We start from the raw sequence: 15,063 nt of genomic DNA on the forward strand, positions 1-15,063 counted from the left end.
GCCTAATTTTCTGACTCATTAGAGCACAAACTAAAAACAGGGCGTTAAGTGCATCAGTGGACGCTGCGTGGTCGAACAGTTGGCTTCATCACGCGTCCCAGTCAATCGCCGCGCCGTCATTTTTGGAACGAGCATCTCGTGCGCCAGAGAGGAAAGACGTCCTTTAGTCCATCTCATCATTGAAGCGTCCTGACCTCTCGGTCTCATTATGTTCTTGGGTCGTGTCTCCTTCCACCTCTGGATGCAGTCCTGAACGTCCCCTCAGGTCAGGTGACCAGGATGGCCCTGGCTCTTATTGCTGCCTGAACTGGCAAAATGTCCCAAATTCTATTTCTGTCTCTGCTTGTTTTCCTCTCCGTCAGAGTTCTGAGAGTGCGTTAAGCAGCGAGAGGGAGGGGTTGAGCTTTCTTCTGCTCCCCCAGCGGCATGTGTTAAATGTCTCAGCATTTAAAGTGTGACCTGTCAGCGAGAGCAACAGGGCAACATTTTCCTCAGTAAATAATTAACATCGCCATTCTTCCTTTTGCTTTATGGATACAGGCTGTTTGCTCCCTTGTCAAAGCACTGGGGTTTCTTTTGGAGGCAGAAGGTGCGGCACTGCCCCATCCACAGCGTCTACAGGGTAGAACGGGCCATCATCCCAGTTTCCTGCCAACTACGATGGTGCTGTGACTGTAAAATGGTGGATGTTGCTGCCATTGCTGTTGTGTTGCCGTACTGGTTCTGATTAATGAGCCAATGGCTAAAAGTGTCTAAGTGGAGACATCATGAATCAGTGCAGCTCACGGACGGCTGGATAAACACTACAAAGATCGCTATATCTGGAGATGTCAATACACTGAAAAACAAGCTTGGGGTCGGGATGTCACCGATGATTCATTTCCCTTGATATGGCTGCCGTACACAGAGTGATCTACAACAACGCCCTTTCATCTCCTCCTGTCAGAATCCGTCAACGGCAGCTGGGTTTCTTTTCCCACTCAGACATCCGGTAACTGAAGCGCCCGGCGTGCTAGCATGACGCTCCAGGTCTCTGCGTTGACACACGGGCGTCCCAGGATGGACGAGCCTCAGCAAGGCGCCGTCCTCCCGCCAGCGTCATATTCCTTCCATTTTCCCTCAGAATGGCGCTGTGTTAACGCGGCCGAGCGGTCACGCTCCCCGGCTGATTGTCAGCCCACGTCAGCTGCAGCTCCGCCGAACGCCGAGGTGTCTTTTCATGCTCCAGTCGGCTCCCTGTCTGAGCCGGTTTGCTTCCACTCCACAAAGCCTGAGCCCTCACACATCCCATTAGCACCTGCTAAGTCAACCTGAAACTTTTTTCAGGCCCGTCTGACTTTTGTTGATGTCGTTACTCTGCACCGTCTGAACCCAAATACCTCCTGTTCATCAGGCGGCAGTCGGCACAATGATAGAGCTTCAATTTGATCTCTTGTTGGTGAGATTGTCTTTAATTAGAGCTCCTTTGACTGAAGGCTGCACTTTGATTTTCCTCTTCTGATTTGTCTGTACGGAAACGGAAACCTAGATTCGCTGAATAAATTTCCTCCTGACTGGTGTTTGCACAGCTTGGTCGGGATAAATGCAATATTAAATGGTAGACATGACTTTTACAAAGTGTTCCAATATTAAGAAAGTTTAGACTCTACTTGCTACATCTGTTTGCTGGTGTTATTAGACTGTTTGGAAGCAGCTTTGAGGATTTCACATTCTTTCCTTTTTCCTCTACGGCCCTTTGAGTCTTTTGTTGTCTTTTGAAACACACGTCTAATTGTCCTGGCTCCCTTTTCTCTCCTTTTACCTTCATTGGGGGGGTAAAACCTTTGCCAGATGCTAGCAGTCTGCAGCCGCGGGATTTCAAATGATGCTAAATGGCCTCGTGAGTTGACGTGTCCCGGGGTTAAAGCGGGCCGTCCCGCTCAACCTCTGACACCTGGGTCATTCATAAGGTTGCGCTCCAAGCACGTCCCCATTGATGAGGGTCGCTGCAAAGGTCGTCGTTTCTCCCTCTTTACGTCCGTCCAATTAACGCATCAGCAGCTGAATCACTGCTCGGAGTTCATTAAAACCGTAATTGTGTCCATCGATTCCCAAGCAGTTCAACAAAAGTCTCCACTCGTCCCGACGCATCACGCACTTTTTCTTCCTTTCTTTTCCTGTTGCAACATAAATATCAAGGTTTGTAACCTGACTGCATCATCCTGGCTGGGAAACGCTTGTTTTCCGTCAGATTGGAGGGATTTACGGATGATTGTGTTTACCAACAGCTGTAGGAAACAGGCGTCTGCTTCCTGGTAGCTGAGTTCTACGGGCCTCCTGTAGATGCCTGTGGTTTGGATGCTGGAAATATGGGGCGGAAATCTTTTCTGCCCATTTTAATGTCGTAGCGAATCTCTCTGGAATATTGAATTTAAAACGGCACTTGGTTACGATGGCACAATAACGGTCTTTGTGCTTTTCTTCTAATGAAACCTGTAATAACGAGCATTCGTGTTCCCATCACAGTTTATATTGGAGAACCTAAATGGAGCAAAAGTGCCAACAAAACAGCAATATTCAGTATATGACACCAAGACATTTGGATAAAATAGACACGTGAAATGATAATTAACAGAACTATATTGATCCTTTTTATACCATCTATACATCTACCATTGGAACACTGCAGCACTTCTTGTGACCTTTGACCTTTCTCCTATTGCTAACTACTCTTCAGTTAGTTGTGTCTTTAGTGTTTAACATCCCAGCTGGGAGGTTTCTAATCGACCTCCTGATTTCAGCGGGAGCGTTTCTAACACAGATGAGGTTCGGCCCGTTTCTCCACACGTCTTTAAGCTGATTAAAATGCACAGTTATGTGATTTTAGAGGCCGTGCACGCGAGCGTTTAAACGCAGCTTCACAGCGCGTTCCCTTCCAGAACTGGGACAACACCCCCTCCACCCATTTGGAAATCTAATTAAACTAAACTAGTTTTTATCTGTTCTAAATGACTTGAGAGCACCCATTCATTACGCCTGCCCTCCAGTCCTGTCACAAATATACTCACTATTACATTTATTTAATAAATAGGTTACTAAATGCTCGTCCCTTCCTCCATTTGTGTTGTGTGCATGTTTTATTGCACAGTTAAATATTCCAATATTCCATATATGCTCGTGATAAATCTGGACTCTCACCACCGACGCCACCGTTTTTATGAAGCCTTGTTTAACCTGGCCTGCTGTGAGCTTTTATTTTATTTTATTCCTGCTCTCCAGACGTGATGAAAGTGTAACCTGGTGATCTATCAATGAATTTCCACGCTGCCTCTTTTTACCCTGCTGCCCCGCAACCATGGCAACAGGCCCTGTGAAAAAGCAAAGGGAAGCAAAGGTGACGGGAGCGCTCACAAGACACGAGCCGCGGTTTCCGTGGTGGCGTTTGCTTCATTCCACATGTGCAGAAGAACCTGAGGGATGGATCTCTCACCTGCTTCCAGGAAATGCAGTCGGAATGGGAATGAGCAGGGTTGCAGTTCGGCCCATCAGCAGGACGCCGGAGACGGATGCTCGCCTTATTTTGCAGGATAAAAATCGACCTTGGCCGCGATATCGAGCGCATCGCCGCGTCTGAGCAGCAGGCGCAACCGGTGGGATGAGCGTGAGCGGCCGCGTCTTCCGGAGCAGGAAAATTAGTTCAAAAAACTGCAGCCGAATCCAAGAGGAAGCGGGAATCCCAAAAGTGAACATCAGAGCCGACTGGGAATCTTATCAGCTTACAAACACGCGACGTCTGATGGGAATACTGGAGCCGCCACATTCCTGTTAGCTGGAAACGGAACGTGTCGTTGGAGGGCGCCGTCGGGATTCTCTTCATTAGCATGTTAATAAAAAGTCGAGCTCACGCGACGTTCGCTGGTCCACGCGCCATGGATTCATCTATCATCACGCTGCTGCATCCCCACCATGGATAGATCTCCATGGTGATCAGGAGGATGTGCAATATAGGCGGGATTCTCCAGGCCGGGTCAGATTATTGGAGTTCCATGCAGAGGCAGGATGGAGAGAACTGGGAGGTGAAGCCTGAGATGGGTCAAAGGTCGACGAGGCCGACCGGAGAGCAGTGAGGAGGCCGCTGCTCCATCCCACTGGTGCTCTGAGGAGCACCCTCATCCTTCATGGCCTCACCATATAAAAGCTGGACATCTCTTAGATTTGTGGTGAATTGACCTCAGTATTTGTTCAATCATTTCATCATTCAACACCCTATTTGTTGCTTTTCTGGCCTTTTGTCACTACACTGAAGCTGAATTGCCTCCGAAATACGAGCAAAGTCTGGAGACGCAGCTCCTTTTCCTCTCTCCTGGATCTTTGGATGGAGGCTGAAGCATCCGTCTGATGCTGTTATGAGCTGTCCAGGTAGATGAATTCTGGCTTTACTCATTTTCTGCTTGGTTGAGTTTATGGGCTGGGAGTCCCAGCAACACATCATACAAGTTGCTTAATTGATTTGCTGAAACAAATTTACATTTTTCAATGTTGATGACGTCTACAGATGGTTGCCCTGGGCAACAGGGATATCGGGTGAAGTGAGTCCCTCTTTCCTGTGAACTTTGCCTCCAACGGCTTCTTGGAATCAACCGTAGATCAGAACGTTTATTTTCCAACTTAAAACCCAAATTTGCTGGATGGGGTCGAAGTCTGGCCTTTAGGGGCCAGTCCATCACTTTAAGAGCTCCACAGATTCCTTCTGTCACAGGTAGATCTCCAGTAATGTTTCCTTTTAACGGCCACTCCAACAAAATCCCAACTGAACCCTCTTAAATATGTCACCTGTCCTAATATTGTCATTCCTACGTTGGTGCCTGTGACGTGGTGACATAAGGAGTGTGAGAGTGTGTGAGAGTGAGTGTGAGAGTGAGTGTGAGAGAGTGTGTGAGAGTGTGTGTGACCCTGTTGAGTCTTTCATTGTGCATTTACTGCGTCTATTTTAACATGAATTTCCCATTGGTTGTTTGTGGAGTTGTGTGTTGTTGTGTGCAGAGCCAGAGTCGTGCGTCACCTCCGTGTGTGTTCAGGTGCTAATGACGCCGGCGACAGAATCTCACCGAGTGAAAGCTTGTTTGGAGGCGAGGAAATAGATTGTGTTGTTTTTCTAATTAGGGGTTTACAGGCTTTGGTGCGTGAAGGTGCACCTGCGGTTGGAGCTGATGGAAAGGTTTCATAATTAGGAATAAAAAAGGAAGCAGTCGGACTAATGCTAGAAACCATTTATGACCAATCAAACGACACCCTGCCTGAGCCGACAAGAGCAATTCATCTCTAAGCTGCCTAATAATATTAACACCCCCTTCAGCTGCTCCCGCTCTATTCCCAGTGTTGACAAGCCAGAATTGTGGAGCAGGAATCCAAAAGCCAGGACGCATGACGCTTGTACATGAGTTCCCTCTGCCACTGGAGCAACGGGATCGTGTCACTAGTGATGCACCTTCCCATTTTCCCTGTATTTACGGCTTATTTCCCAAGAACAACACATTAATAAGGCAGACGTCTTTAATTAGCATTTTGGCTCAGCATATTGAACTGTTTTCGGGAGTAATTCTCACTCTCCCTGAAGGAACAGAGCCAGGGAGGGAAGAGCTAAACCCTTTTTCGGCTCTCTGCACTCGCACTTTCAGCGTAATCGCGTTTATCGAGGTATCGAGGCTGTGCCAAGTCTGCGCTACGTGTGAGGCAGCTTTGTGCTGCGCCTTTTTGTTTTATTGACCGCAGCTTAACTTGCTCCTTTAAATGCCAACGAGCGCTCCGCAGGGCCACGGTGCCTCTGTGGAAGATCAGTGCACATACTGTCACCGAGCAGAGCCGTTAGCCTGCTGCATTAGCCTGAGTGCTACACGTTTGCTTAACAGACCGCACGTGTCTATCTTATCGGGAGGAAAGTAAACACAGGCTGGAGTTTTCCATCAGCTTCCTCCTCCTTCCCGGCTCGCCGGGATGTGTTTGCATTCTAAATCCAGTATTTGCGTTGTGTTGGTCATGTTTACGTCGGGAGGTTGGGATGAAACCCAGTTGCACTGATACTCCCCAGTTTGGCCTGATAGAAGCTTCTTCCCTGCGCAACAAAGTGGCCTGAAAGATTCTGACAGCACTAATGGATGCAGTTCATGACCCCAAAGACTTTATTTACAATTTTTCCCTATAAGCTGTCGTCTTCTTGCCAAAACCAATAAGACAGCGAAACGCTCTTTAAATACGCATTGCTCATAAATCCCGACATCGTCGGTGATTTAAATCGCCTCGTGCGTTTAATATCTCAAAGTTAGGCTTCAGCCTTGGCTGATATGCAAAATAATCAGATTTTAATATTTTAATCTCTTCTGTTATGGAATCAGCAATTACACCGTAAATGGATTTAATATATCCTGTCTGAGGAGAAGAGATGAAAATGGATCTCAACCTGCTAAAGAGGCTGTGAGAAACTATCAGATTAGCTCCAAAATAAAGCAGGCAGCCGGCCCTTCAGTGAACATTCATCACGCCGCTCGGACGAGCCACATGCTGACCTGAGAGATTTAGAGTCAGAATTGATCACTGATATTCTCCCAGGTGACAGTGCACTTTATTCTAAGTCTACATATCACCTTTGGAAGGTCAGCGGCTTCCATCAGACGTTCACTGACCAGTTCGGAGCGGCAGCGCGACACGTTGGCTTTCCTGGATTTATGCCAGACTGGGAGAGGGTGATTTAAATAAATAAAAAAAATTATATACTGTATTTAATACATAGACTAGACAAAGTACAGGCTGAAAAATCAAAACATTCCTTCGAAATTTTAAAAATTGGGGATTTTTTTTTTTGGCAGAGAAGCTAAAATGAATGCTAATTTAGCTTGAGGCCAGTAGCTATGTGAGCGCGGTGGTTGTGGACGCCGTCTCAGTCCTCCACATGAATTATGAAAGCTGACCTGAACAGGCCGGCTGCAGCACCAGCGCGTGACAGACCAGAGGTTCTTTCCCTCCGCGAAATGGTTGAACGGGAGGCTGAGCGGGCATTTCCCTGGTTTTCAGACATGTCGCTGTCTGTCATTCACGCCGGGATGAGTGACACAGGACCCTATTACCCTTCCAGACTCACCTCCATCCATCAGAATCAGTCCAGCTCTGGAGGGGGTGGGCACGGAACGCTCCAGTGCTCGCATTAGCATACTATCACCCACAGTGTGGCGTCCTGTCCCGAATGGATGCAATTGTATGTATAATTCATCACAAAATAACGTGTTTGATAAGCAAGATCTTTGCTGCAGCTCCCAGAAAAGTCTGCATTTTGAAATCGCCGGTAAGTATGTTAAAGCTGGTCCTCCCCTGGGAAAAATTCTCCACTTAATTAAAAAGACCAGCAGGAAAAGTCCTGGAATAATGATGGTATAATTATGAAAGACCCATTTCTGTTAATCCTCGCCTCTGCAGCGCGGAGCCGCACACGGTGCAGCCAGGCCACGGCCGGGCCGCACAGCGCTCCCACCAGCCCCCAGCTCCAGACGGAGGCTTTGGAGGAGCTGAGCCCAGCGTTCGGACTGACTGCAGCACAATGCTTAGAACGTAAAGTTAAAAGGCAAATATTAGAAGACCCGGAAAATCAAGGCAGGTCCTGCATCAGCCGCTGGAGCAGAGAAGGTCCCAGTTACCAGTCGTCTGTTCGGTTTGATCCCACTTTATGCTGGAAGTATAAAGCACACAAGCAGCCGTTAATGATGTGTGTGTGTGTGTGTGTGTGGGGGGGGGGGGCTCACCCAGCTCCGGCTCGTCTGAGTGCCGCGGCCCTTTGATTTGTGTTGCACAGCTGTTCCTGGGGAAGACGTTTCAGTGGGCAGCTGCAGACGCTTAATCTCCGCTGCGCTGACACAAGCTCAATTAGCAGATAGCACACTTTGGGATCTTTGCAGGAAAAGTTGTCAGGACCCCCGTCGGATAAATCAGTGGAGACGGATCCGTGCTGGTTATCTGCAGCTTTGGCCCAAGTTTGTCCAAGTTTGCTTATGTTACGCAGGGAGGGATTTAGTTTGATGCTTCAATTGATGATTGATGGTTCGAAGGGCATAAATAACAGCACCCCCCCCCCCCCCACCCCCCCCCGTCTCACCCACACAGATTTGTTTCCAGTCTTGGGAACAAAGAGAACTCCTCCATTAGCCAGCTCTTGAAAGGCCTCTGCCTTATGTTGACTATGGTCAAGATTTACTTTGCTGTTCTTGGACCAAATTGAGTGCAATCTGCTTCGATTATGTTCGGAGGAGGTGAAGCTCTGCAGACGCTCCCGCAGCCTCGACGGATGAAAGCGCCACAAGCCACCGGGAGGATGCAGCATATTGTCTTGGTTTTGCTTTGATCTGTCCTTTAGACATCAATATTCCGCACTTGGATGAGTTTTGCAGAAACCAGATTGTCCTCTTCAGGCAGATAATATCGCTCCGCCAGGTAAAATGTCTGCAGATGTGATTTCAGGATTTAGGAAAGGCAAACAAAGGGGGAGGGAAAGCAGCAGCACCGGCAGCACCGCAGAGTGGGTCTGTACATCCCAGCTCACATCTGGAACGCTTTCTATAAATACTGGCATATACGGCCATCTAGGATGTTGCGTGCTTCTGTTTCACTCCAGCTTTTATTCTTAGATGTTGGAGTTGCTGCAGGAATTCCAGGATTCCTCATAAAAGCACGAAAAGCCAACTTGATTTCACGAGGAGGAGCGAGCGGAGTTCTGTGGGCCGAGGATATATGTCCGTGTTGACACGGCACCAATAAATAGAGACGGCTTTGTTTAGTCTCTGACCAGGATTTTCCCCGTCTTGTCCTGTTTTCTATCCTCGTATCCATAAACACAGTTATGACAATTTCAGAGCGGGAGAAGTGTGTTGGGTTTTTTTAAATGCTAATATAGCGTCCGAGGCTGCGGGCGCTCCTGAACTCGCGCCTCGCTCCGGCAAACTCAAAGACGCGTGCATAATAGCAACAGCTGTTCATGCATTTTAATCCGAAGCGCCGGCCTCTCACTGAAACGCTCCATCTTTCTTCCTTCCCGCAATTACGGCCGTGCCGGAGAGTGTGGCCCAAAGATCCGAGCGGCTGGAGCCGGGTCCGCTCTGCTCTCCCTCCTCGGCAGAATTCCCTCTGCCAATTTGTCAACTCCCGGCTCTTCCCGGAGCAGCGTGGACGTTAAAGTGTTTCTCTCCTAACTTTCACCTCCAGACATTTGTTTATGTTTTAACATCCAGGACGGCACTTTTCTGGATGACTCAAAGATGAACTTTGTTCTCTGAAGCACTTTATGAGGGAAACATCCCAGATCTGCCCCATGGCTGCATTTTCTCAGCGGTATTTTCCCAAACATTTTTAGTTTTATTTAATTTGATCTTTTAAGGAGGAAATTCCTTGCGCGCCAAACTGCAGGAACGACCGGCGCTTCTTTTTGGCTCACTCTTACAGCTTCCCGCCGTCCAGGATGGCGGCGAATCCGCCTTAATATCCGATTTATGACCTTTGTGGAAGGTTGGGATCCGATCCCGACCTCTGACGCACAGCTGCCGTGGCTGAACAGAGGTGCACTGATGTTTTCCCGTCAGTCTGCGCTGATCCAGAGGAATTCCCGCCGGTGGGAGATGTTTCCTGCTGCGGCATGTTGTCCACCTCCGTCCGAGACGTTGGACACCTGCAGCCACGTTCCTGGTAATGACCTTTCAACCTGAAGTGAACAGTTGGAACTTTGGTCTCTGAGCTATTTGAGTTGTAAGAGAGGAGCAGACGACATACGTACACCTTCATACACACACTCTCACACACAGTTTGCACTTAAGATTGGTTCGGCTCACACACTCCGGCTACTCACACTTTTTCCAGTGGCAGTGATGGTAAAACCGGGGTGCCGGAGGTAATCCAGCCTCGGAGACGAGGCGATAATAGCCGCGCTGACAGAGCGCTTGTTTATAATAAGAGACTTGGATGAGAAGTCAAAGGTGAAAAATGAGTGCGATATTGAAGGAGGACGAGGAAGCTGCGGGGGCGGGGGGGGTTGTGTTTACGTGTGGTTATTTGGGTACGTCACCCTGGCGGCGCTCCAGGGAGAGAGAGGAAGGAGGACATCATACATCATCGTGACGCCATGTTGAAACACCCGGCTGCCATCCCGACCTGGAGGGTGGGAACTGGTTTCAGGTGCTCGCGGCCGAACCCGGGCACGGGTCCGCCGAGCCTCGGCCACAATTCAGCCGAGCACATCGTTCGTGCACCGCAGTGTGGATCTATACATTCTTTTGAGGAGACGTAAATACCGCTAAAGTAAGCAAACTGTAGAGGGAAAAAAGCGCCGCCTCAGCGTTTCAACTTTTTGTGTCTGAAGGATGGCCGGCGCCGCTCGTTATGTGTGGAATTCAGACGGCACGGGCGGTGTTGTGAGAGGGGGACGGCCTCAACAACAAGACGGCCCAGTTAAAACAACATCTTTAAAAGGAAAGGTCGGTGCCGTCATGACTGTTGCAGCAGGTCGGCACGGTTGGGGTTTGGCACCGAGCTGTCCTCAGCTGTCGGACGGCAGCTCTCAAAAGGCTGAGCAGGAGTTCCTCCTGGGGCAGCAGGAGGGAGAGCGCCCCCTGTTGAAAACTGGAGGTTCAGCAGGGCGCCAAGTCACCTTCACATATAGGAGCAGCACGCTGCTGCGCTGCGTCAGTCAAATGCTGGGGTGTGCTGAGCTGTACTGCACTGTACTGCGCTGTGCTGCGCTGTGCTGTGCTGCGCTGCGCTGTGCTGTACTGCACTGCGCTGTGCTGTGTTGTTGTTTGGTTCAAACTGTTCATATAACAATGCTGTAACTACTTATTACCACTCCTGACCAGAACCCTGACCTACTTTAGCTGATGTTCTATCACCTCAGGATAGCAGGAGACAACCTCCATCCCCATTTTCTTATATGTTCCTTTTGTATATATCACGCTTTGCATCATGTGACGCTTACACTTACGCTTATTGTAACCTTACATGTTCGTGTGCTCGTATAGAATAAACCTCAGCAGGGCCCCTACTGGTAGCTACACTGGTAGCTGCACTGGTAGCTGCACTGGTAGCTGCACTGGTAGCTGCACTGGTAGCTGCACTGGTAGCTACACTGGTAGCCGCACTGGTAGCCGCACTGGTAGCCGCACTGGTAGCCGCACTGGTAGCTGCACTGGTAGCTGCACATTCGTTTGCACTGAATGAAGCGATTAAGAACAACTTTCAGTCATTATGTCGATTCAAATCTAAAACATCAAAGATCGCACAAACGTTTAGCGGCACATTCGCGGTGATTTGGACGGTCGGTTGGTGATCGAACGGCCTTCTAATAAATGTGTATCTGTTTACCGTTGGGGTTCAGAACACGCTACTGTCATGTAACATTCCTAGTGGGCTGTGGAGGGATCTGCCGTTGTTGTGGCAGTTATTACTGCCTCTGAACGGCGTCGGGGGAATTGTAAACCACTGAAGCGTGAGGCGCTTTATGCTACTTTGGAGAGTAACATCTGTGACTATCTACATGACATTCTATTAGTCCAAATCCCTTGTTTACCTGGGTGTTATAGATAAAAATGGAGATTATTGTCCTTTCTAGGGAATATATATGAGTGCGGGGAGCCTAAGCGCCTGTTTTTGTCGTGATTATTCACCTAAACCATCATCTGAGAAGTGGCGTTTTGTTCATCTGACTCTGATTGGCACCTGATTAGCAGCTAATCCATGTCAGTACCCCCCAGGACTGAGAAACTGGTGGCCTAGATGACAGATGCTGAGTGGTAGAGACCCTTTGATCAGTTTACTGCCCATAAAACTGCACACAGGATGAAGGAAATATGCTGTTGCCATGGATACTACAAGAAAAATATGTGAAAGGAAATATCCTGCATGGCTTATTAGTTTTGTTTTGGCACTGCAACCCCCAGCATGAGAATCATTGTTAAAAGTTGTAGATCGCCTTCCCTGACCTGCTGACAGAGTCTCTCTGGATCAACAAGTAATGACCACACGGGCTAAAGGTTGAAGCGCACGTCGACTGTGAAATGGGCTCCTTCTCCCTCCCTCTGCTCGCCGGCGGAGCTGGCGTTCTCTGCATTCTTACGCTCGTCTCCGGCTCACCAACCCCCCCATCTGCCCAGCCCGTGCTGCCTCCTCTGGCTCCAGCCTTGAACCCAACCCCCGGAGGAGCGGAAAATAATTAGGAGAGAAGATTGCGTCTGACACTATTTCTGAAAAGCAGGGTATTGTAATGAGAGCAGAGCAGGTATTCATCGCATCTGAGGGGTTGAAAACTCTTGTTTTATTTTGCTTTTCCTCCGGGCTGCCTGGGAAAAGCCCTGGGATAGAAATCGGAGCTTTGCCGAGTCCCTTAATTCAGGCGGGAGAGCGCCGAGAGGCCGAGGTGTCTTCAACAATGGCAGGAGCTGGGGAACTAGTCCGAACCCCTCGCCGCTGACGTGCACGCTGGTCACTTTTGTCTCCGTCAATATGGTTCCCCCTCTTTTCCGGCTCTTCCTGCTCCCATTTAGAGTTCAGAGGGAGGCCGACGAGCCGCTGCTCCGAGTTATCTTCATTAGCAGAGCGGAGCTGCACGGGGGAGCGTTTCTCTGTGCGGCGCCACTTTTGTGTTGATGAACAAAGTCTGAAGCGACGCGTGTTTGGCTCCTGGTTCTTCAGGCCAGTCACCAATCACAGGCTCTCGTGCAGTTTTAGCACCAAATGTGATTTTAATTTAATCGCTGATGCTTGTTATGATCTGAGAACTGCAAACTGGGCCTGGTTTCATGGCTCCTTTGCCCCAGATCAGGTCAGAAAATAGACATATTAGTGACGTAGCTCCAGCTTCCAGGCAGCTCGGTAAACCTTGTGAGTAAATGTGCCACAGGAAACTTTGTCCTCAGAACTGTTGAGAACTGTCAATGATCATAGAGCCTATAAATGGAAGCATTTCCTCTGTTTAAACCCAGTGAAATGGCCGCGTTCGTAGGGTCATATCGCTAATCTATACATTATATATATGTTAAAGACAAAACAACACCCCCCCAATGCCTCGTCCCCTTTTTTCCCCCATTTACTCAGAAGACAAAGGCGTCATCGCGTCCCCTCACGTCTAATTCTAAATGTTGAGCTGGTGTCGCACCTAAAGTCCTCGGTGATGCCGTCCATGTGCTACACGTTGACCACCTGGTTCTTTTAAATTTAAAAAGTAAATTAGGTGTGTGTGTGTGTGTGTTTCAGTCACAAGCGCCATCCCGGTGGATATAAATAGACCGTGATGTGTTCGAGTGCTAACTGTGTTGTTAGCGATGGCCGTCTCTACCGGGTGACCTGGATGTAGACGTCAGTCTTGGTTATCGGGAGTCTGATCATGTTTCAGTGTTGCGGACATCCATAACGTGGAAATCTGCTGGGAATAATGCTGGAATCCCACTTAAATGAGAGAATAAATTACAGGTGGGTGGGCGCTCCACATCCAGTTGCTAAACAGCAGATATTCTGTTATTGATTTTAAACGCACATTCCCAAACCTCCACCTCGCTGCTGTGCGTCATATTAACCGGTGAGCGGCGCGCTCACAGAGGCCGCCATGCATCTGTATTCACTGAGGCAGCCTGTGTGAATCTCCCAAATTGAATCTGCAGCGGCAGCATCCAAGATTCTGCCAATCAGCCATATCAGTTCAGCATCTTCTCCTCCATTTACGGGCACGGTGAACAAATCCCCCGGCTTGTCGGGAGTTGCTGCAGACTTCACACTCAACGTAGCTCATGCAGCCGCGAACAAGGGGCTCAGCCAAGTGAAAGCTGAAACTATTGTCTGCAGTCTAATTCTCCAGCTACTGAGAGGAAGCAAAGACTCAAGTGTGCCGCTGCGTGCCGCGTTTCCAGGGTGCTTAGCTAAGAGATCGGCCACGGCTGGTGGTGATGAAGAGTAAGTCTCCTGGGCGGACGGACTCCTGAGGGAGCGCTGCGGAGTGGAGGAGGGCATTATTAACCTTAACCTGGGGGGCTCCACGTGGCCACGAAAGCTAATCGCTCCGTTGTACAGCTGTTCTAGGGAAGCGCTAGCTTCTGTTTATTGAGCTGGAGCTCAGTGAATCTGGGCAACGGTCGGTGCAGCGACGCTTTGAAACTCCACATTGATGTTAGGTGTCCACCTCCAAGCCCCAAAAATGAGTGTTAGTGTGTTTAAGCACAAATAAACATGTGGCAAGGAGTCTTTAAGTGAGTTATTACAGTTAGACGAGTCAGCCCCGAGTCGGGCCCAAAAGGGATTGAATGTGGACGTTATTCTTCAATAAATACAGGGGAATTAAACCTCATTAGTGCTTCAACCTGATGAAAATTGGATTGAATCTTCTTGACAGGCAGCTGCTCGTGACAGGAGCGATGCAGACTCCGGAACGCCGGCTGTCCAACAATGTCGGATAAACACACTCCACTTCCTGGTTAATTCGGCACTCGCCTACTTAACACAAAGCAACAACGTTGCGTCGCCCCGGTGGAGAGACTTTTGTGGCGCACTCGTGGAGAGTAAATCCGCCTCTGCATTTATCACTTCATGTGGAGTTCGGATGCAAAAAAAAGTGGCTCATGATGGACAATCTTGTTTGCACAATAGGTATTGGGGAGGACGCGGAGCCTCCTGCTGGCGTTCGGGCTCTTGTGTGTTGTGTTAAGTAGCTTTCATTGTCACCAGAGCGATACCTCCTCATATACCCGTCACTGTCAGCCTGGTGTTGCTTTTTCCAAGAGCCATCAGGATTCGTCTCTGTCAGCAGCCTGTCCCTCACTCCATTAAAGATGATTGATAGAGCCAGGAAATCGTCCGCCCAGCTGTTGTCGTCGACTCATCCGTGAGATGTTGAAAGCAGCTCGGAAAGAGACCATCCCTCATCAAAAGCCCTTTTTTCCCCTCTGTCAGTGTTGTTGATGTGAAACAAAGTACATTTCTGAAGTCTCTCCAGCCTCTATTTCATTCTATTCCTGGTCCCGCATTGCGATAATTAATCCATTAGAGGAGGAGATGGAGAGTTTTTCCTTTTTA

General features: G+C 49.0%; 1 protein-coding gene across 7 annotated transcripts in view; it reads left to right on the forward strand.

The window, feature by feature from the left end:
* macrod2 (mono-ADP ribosylhydrolase 2) overlaps positions 1–15,063 on the forward strand; it is a 284,197-nt gene that overhangs the window by 97,998 nt on the left and 171,136 nt on the right. The gene's annotated exons all lie outside the window — the stretch shown is intronic.

Source organism: Takifugu flavidus, chromosome 11 (assembly GCF_003711565.1).
Source record: "Takifugu flavidus isolate HTHZ2018 chromosome 11, ASM371156v2, whole genome shotgun sequence".
NCBI lineage: Eukaryota > Metazoa > Chordata > Actinopteri > Tetraodontiformes > Tetraodontidae > Takifugu > Takifugu flavidus.